Source organism: Sinohyriopsis cumingii, chromosome 6 (assembly GCF_028554795.1).
Source record: "Sinohyriopsis cumingii isolate HCF-2022 chromosome 6, ASM2855479v2, whole genome shotgun sequence".
Taxonomy (NCBI): Eukaryota; Metazoa; Mollusca; class Bivalvia; order Unionida; family Unionidae; genus Sinohyriopsis; species Sinohyriopsis cumingii.
In genome coordinates this window covers 74,329,264-74,336,470 of record NC_142966.1, presented here as the reverse complement: position 1 = coordinate 74,336,470, position 7,207 = coordinate 74,329,264, and the positions used below count along the sequence as shown (strand labels likewise).

At 33.5% G+C, this 7,207-nt stretch overlaps 1 protein-coding gene across 2 annotated transcripts in view; it reads right to left on the bottom strand.

The window, feature by feature from the left end:
* Positions 1–7,207, bottom strand: part of LOC149797216 (NADP-dependent malic enzyme-like) — a 79,474-nt gene that overhangs the window by 9,968 nt on the left and 62,299 nt on the right. The gene's annotated exons all lie outside the window — the stretch shown is intronic.

Genomic DNA, 7,207 nt, shown 5'->3' with positions numbered 1-7,207 from the left:
AGATATTTATATAAATGTTCAAAGGATATGACATCTGCAACAAGAGCTGACACATAAAACAAGCCAACAGGTCATTGTGGGTGGAAGCTAGGTTGCTTCTTTAAGTACACTTTGCAAAATCAAGTTTCAAAATTATATTTAAATTTTTTATTTATTTAATATTCATATTTTAATTAATGTAATTTGTTTTTTTCCTGTAGCACACTATGTAGCATTGTCTACACACACAATAAAGTTTGACTCACAAGATATTATTTTGTTTCACAAATGCAAGTCCAAGATTCTGTTTCAATAAACTGCACTGATACTGTATTGCAGAACTATATACTGTATTTCATAACACACACTGCACTGCATAACTGATATTACACTGCACCACTGCTGATATTACACTGAATAAATGCACAGATACTGCATTGTATAACTGAACAGATACTGCATTGCATAACTGCAGACGATGCATTGCATAATGGAATAGTCTTATCACTTGTTATATATTTCTATACTGTGTGCTTAACTTTTATCACTGATTGTAAATTATAAGAGTCATTTGTAAATAACATATTACATTGCTGACTTCTGTCCATGATCAAAGGTGTGTATTAAAATATTTGTATACATGTTTACATGACCTTTAAAATTTAGAATGTCCTAGAAAGCATACTTGTTCATGAATCTGATGAGAAAACACTAATCTTCTTATTGTCTTTCAATACAAGGTTGAGATCAACAAAATTATTTATTCCTATCTTAATATGAGTCTTTGTCATATCAATTTTAGTTGTGTTCAGTTATAACTTCAGAGGAATTATTTAAATTATTCATTGGAATTACAAATTGCTCGTGGACTTTTGGACTAAAATACTATTTTGGGATTATTGTGAATTTGTTGAAAGACATTCTGGATTATATCATTGTGATACAGCAAGACTGTTGGTACGTAAGTGCATTACGGACCATTAGTACAACAGCACATTTAAGACTTAAATTCATTTTATTTGTGATTGAACTTTTTAGGATTATTTGGAATTTAATTCAAAATACTTTTATTTTGTAAGTTGGAGAATTAAATTATTTGTTGAATTTTACCAACCTTGTTGGTTTTGCTTTTCCTGATAGCTAATTTAAAACCACACTGTTGTGTTTGTGATTTGGAATTTTAATGCAGCTTTAACAATTGTTCAGTTATATTGCTTTGATGTCTGCAGTGTGACAGTTATAGTGATGTCCAGCACTGAGACATCATGACATGATCACGATGACCAAAGATTGATTCCATGTGGTGGGCCATTCTCCTGTCTGTCTTATCTTGTTGCAGATTGTTGTCAGGACTGTGACTATCTCTTCTCCTCCTGCTTGAAAGAGCTCTGCTGGTATTGTGTCAAATAAGTTGACTGTCCTTTCTTTAGTGACCTAACTGCAATTTCTACTTCTTCACCAAGAATGGAGTTATCATAAATTTCTTCTGTATGAGGGCAATTTAATACTGCTGGATCTCCTTGGGTCTTCTGATTGTAAAATTCTGAGCAGTATTCTGTCCATCACTTGAGGATCCCTTGATCTTCTGTGAGGCATTTTCCTGATTTGTCTTGGATGGTGTTCACAGATTTCCCTTGTTTATGGATTGTGAGATCTTTCACCAGGTGATATGCCGTTTTGCTATCATTTCTACTCGGACTGTCTTTGATTTTGCAGCATTGTCTTTCTATCCTGGATTCCTTTGCCTTTTTCATGCTTTTTTCTGATCATGTTGTTTATCCTCTGTATTTTCGAGCTCCTTTTGTCGCATAGTTCAAGGACATCTGTTGTGACCCAATGTTTCTTTGTAGAACGATATTTGCCAAATATCTCGCTTGATGTGCTAGTCACAGCCGTGTTGAATGTGGTTGTTAAGGACTCGAGGGCAGTGTCTTGGCTGTCCAAGGTTATCAAAGGTGCAAATTTCCCACCTATCATTGCTTGGAAGGCTTCTGCAACTTTTGGATCTTTCAATTTTTCAAGATCAAATCTAATTATTGGATGGCTAGGCTCTTTGATCATTTTCAGGTGGAGGTGAAACATTGTCATTAATAAAACATGGTCACTTCTAATATCAGCTCCTGGAAAACTTTGTGTTCTGGTGATATTCAGTCCTGTGCAGAATTGTTTTTTCACCAAGATGTAGTCAATCTGGTTGTGATGTTGTCCATCTGGTCTGTGCCAGGTCCATCTTCTAGATGCTTTCTGAGGGCTGAATGTGTTGGCTAGCATCTGATTGTTGTAGGCAGCAAACTCTGCGAGTCTGAGCACTCTTTCATTTGCTTCTGCATTGCAGAAGGGTCCACATGTGCTTTGCCAGTTTGTCTGTGAATCAACTCCCACCTTTGCATTCCAGTCTTCTTTTACAAACAGAATGTCCTTCTTGAGTGAGTTGTCAATGACATCTTGCAGTTGGCTGTAAAATTTCTCCAGTTCGTTATGATCATAGTTAGATGTGGGTGCATAGGCCTGTATGACTGTGATGTTGAAGGGAGTAGCCCTCAGGTGGATGGTAATGAGCCTGCTCGAGACTGGGAAAGCAGCCCTTAATACTGTCCACAATGTCCTTGTCGACAAGAAATCCAACACCATGAATGTGTTTGTCCCCACTTCCACTTAAGTAGAGCATATATAGTTATATAATGAATGTAAAATTTTGCATTTAAAATTTTGATCATGCAGTCATTAATCCTTGGTACTGGAAATGAGTCTGTTTCCGTGACACTGTTCACTTTGCTGTAGTCAGTGCACATATGAAGAATTACTTGGTTTTGGCATATGGATACAATGCAAACTCCAGTTAGTTTTGCTTGGTTCAATATAGTCATTCTCCAACAAATATTCAACTTCCTTTGTCAAACATTTCTGCTTGAGACAATTCATCCTATATGGGTGCTGTTTTACAGGCTTAGAATCCACAATTTCAACATTGTGGTAGATTTGGTTTGTTTGAGTTGAACATCTGGAAAAAAAGTGCTCATATTCTCATATTAACTGCTTTGATTCTTTCTTTTCCTGTGGCTTTAGATGTGAAATGTTTCTTGTCCAGATTCTTCAATATTTCATAATTCTGAAGACTGGTTGAGCCAAAGTCACTACAATCCAGTTGTGCATCATCATTTAAATTGTCACTGTGGGGGACAGGAACAACTAAATTTACTGAGTGATTTACAGGGCTATCTTGATCAATATACTCCTATAACACATTTACATTGCTGGTGACCGAGTTATTTCTGTTTCTGCTTCACAGGAGTGTTGATATAATCTGAGTCACTTTCTTTTTAACTTGATAAGGACCATACTAATCTGAGGATAAATACTGGCAAGAGTGACAGAACTTTATCACCAGGTTGAAAAGATCTTACCTTTGTAGTTTTGTCCTGACTTAATTTAAGTTTTGAGTAAGTGGACAAATATTATATCTTATTACTTCAAAAGCAGAGACATAATCAAAATATTTATGTCGGAATCCTCTTTTAAAAGACGTTTTTTTTCCTAACAACTCTAATGTTCTATGGACATATGTCCAAAAATTAATTGAAGAGAACTAACACTGGCCAAATGACAAATAAAACATGATGTACAATATCTGGAAACATCACTTTTAATTTCCAGTCAATACAAATGATGCAAGATCTTGTGGAAGGTCTTCCTGACTTCTAAATGACAAGTCAAACAAGTTTCATGGGCTAAACTAAGAAGTTCCTGTCTATACAACATAGGAACAACAATCTGATAGCTCAATGGCAATTCATCACCAGCCGGTAATTCAGGTTGTCTCTTTTTTCTCATAAAGACCCCATTTTTCACAAAATGTCAAGTTGATAACAGCCCTCTGAAACAAACAGGAGACATCAAGATATTTTTCCTGTTCAACAACAAGTGATTGTCATTGAACACCCTGATTGTGTGTGTGTGATCTGGAATTTTAAAATGGAACGTTAAAAATTTGCCAGTCATAATGCTATGAGAACTGCTGTGTGGCAGTTTATAGCAATGTCCAGTAATGGGGCATCATCTAGCATATGTAGCATCATGTCCCACCCAGTCACATTATCCTGACAACAGGCCAACCAGTCCTAACACTATCCTCTTAATGCTGAGCACCAAGCATAGCAGCTGCTGGTATAATTTTTAAACATCTTTGGACTGAGAATAAAAAGAAGACAATGAGTGGTTAGAAGAGAAGCAGACTGATCAATAGCTTTTGATTGATCAATAACAAAAGCAAAAGTGACATCATCAAAAGCCTTACCAATACATGTGTCAGCTAAAGGACTACTTTCCTGATCATCTTCAGTCTCAATAACTCTTTTTCCATAGCTCTAGTAACTGCACAACAGGGTATAAATCAGGGATTTAATTTTCAATAGGATGAACCTTTTGATCCAAACAAGGTTTGCCAGTTACAAGTGGATTAACCATATCTCCAGCTAAGTCACTGCCAAGCAATAAATGAACACCCTCTGAGAAACAAGGGGATTTGGAACAACTCTGTCTTGATTCTATTGCTTATTTTTTAACTTAAAGCAATTAGAAATAAATAACCCTATTTTCATACAATAAATGCATATAGGAAGAGATAATGATTTCTGATTAGTCTTATCAGACATTTGATTCTTATAAATTGTGACAGATTTTGAGACCGTGGTGGTTTCTTACTAACCATCTGCCGAGAGGAACACTTAGTGATAAATGAAACTCTGAGTCAAAGAATAGTTATCAGCTGTATAAGTAGCATTTTCTAAAGTATCTACCTGGTGTTCATCAAGTTAAATCTAGACATCATTATGGATGCAGTTCTTGAACTCTTCGACTAATATGAGATGTCTAAGTTTGTCATGCTCTTTATCAATCATTCTAGATGTAAACCACCCGACAATGTTTTACCAACCTATAACCCTTCAAGATAATTCCTAAACCAATTCATATTCAGCACTTGCTTCTACTGACAGTGAAGTATAATCTTCATGAGATTTGCCAATAAGTACACTCTAATAATAAAGACCAGTACGCTATTGGCCATTTTAAATTCTTAGCTACTTTTTCAAAATGAGAAAAATACTGATCAACATCTTTTTCTTTAAATGGGGGTATGAATCTAACATTTTTGTAACAAAAAAAGCTGAACTTTTGTGAGGGAAATGTATTTTGCTTACAAGTTCTAATTATTTAAATTTCAATTCTTTCTTACTTCTTTTTTGCATTTGCAATTTTATTTGTATCTCTCATTCTTGTATCTGCTGCTCATCCCTCACTTTCTTCCTTCTTAATTTGAAATTCTCTTTCTTCTTAATGTATCTGCATTTATCTCTCTTTCCTCTTTCTGCATTTGCATTTTCATTTCATTTTCTTCTTTTGAAGCTGAAATTTTTTAAAATTATATTTCCATCTGGTTTTTCAATTTAAATTCTTTTAATATCATTTCAGAGCTAGACAGAGAATTACTAATTAATCCTAAATCATTTGCATCAAAAAAAAAAATTTCAACCAAATATTCGACCAAAATATGTTTAATTTCCTATTCTAACAAAGATGATTTTTTTCATAAGAAATAATGGTTGGCAAGTTCCAGCAACTCATCTTTCCTTAAATGCTCAAACCCCTCCTGGGTTGGAGAGGAAACAAAACCCATCACCCTAGATGGCATTGTGAAAGCTTGCTAGTTTCACTATGTAAAACCAAAAGACCTGGGATAAAGAAATGTATTCAAAAAATGAATTTAAACTTCAAAACAATTTTCATTTCTCTGAAATATTTTAGAATTGTTTCATTTTTAGATGTAAATGTAATAAAAAATATTGATAACACTATCTCTACAAATATTCATATCAAAGAAACTAATATCCACCAATATGTAGAATATTCTTCATGTCATCCCATGTCATGTAAAAACGGTATACCATATAGCCAGGCCAAAAGATACTGACGCATTATTTCAGATGATTGTCAATTACAAAATTCTTTGAATAAATTACGAACTTATTTCCAAAATAGAAATTATCCTACATACATAATTGATTCTGCACTGAAAAAAGCCTGTAATCTTACTCAACATGAGGCTTTAAACACAGCAGAATGTAAAATAGAGAGAGATGTAACTCCTTTCACAATACAATATAATCCTTCATTACCTAATATAGGTCGTATAATTAATAAATATTATAGTCTCCTAAATTTATCCAATAGAACTAGTGTCAAATCACTTTTCAAAATTAAACCAATTCTCGCTTATAAAAGACCCAAGAATTTGCAAGATTTTTTAATCAGAACTAAACAGACAGAAAATAAAAAAATACACTTTTTGTCATCTAAATGTAACAGACACCGGTGCTCTCAATGTGCAAACATAAGAGAAAGTACTTCTTCTGTAGTGCTAATACAAAAGAGGTATTTTCTCTATGCGATAACACTAACTGCATATCAACTGATGTGATTTATTTAATAACCTGTAAAAAATGCAGCATGCAATATGTTGGGCAAACACTACAACAAGTTTCTAAGAGAATGAATAATCATCGCTTTCATATAAAAAATTATGGAGATCCTCAGTTTTCTTCTAATGTTTCAACACACTTTAACACCAATAATCAATCTCTACTTGATTTTTCTTTCATGCCAATTGATATTGTGCATGGTGACATGAATAGACTCATAAAAGAAACTTATTGGATTCGTAAGTTAGATACTCTGTATCCTAATGGACTTAATGCTAATGTACTATATAAAATTGTATAATTTAAATTGATATATTGTATATCCTTTATAACAATATAATTATATGTATGACTGTTTGTCTCTAGTTTATTTTATTATTTTTCTGAAATATTTCTAAATTTCGTAACTTGGATGAGCCCCCAATTTCATTTACTACTCATCGGTCATATACTAAGTAACAGAAAGAAGCAAAACCATGAAGTTGTGTAAAAACTTAACAAAGAATTTAATTATCCATGTTAGTGAAAATAGAAGAGGAACTTCAGTATTATGAGTTGAATCTGAAATAGTACTGGAAAAAGTTCTATTTAAGTCCAAAAGAATTTAACAATGGTTTCAAATGTTTTTCCTCTCAAATACTATCTAAATACAACATAAAATATGTCTGCATACTTGATGTTATAACAAGAACACATGAAATAAGAATGAGAAAACTGCCCAGTCTGAGTTACTTATATTGGCAGAAAAGCTA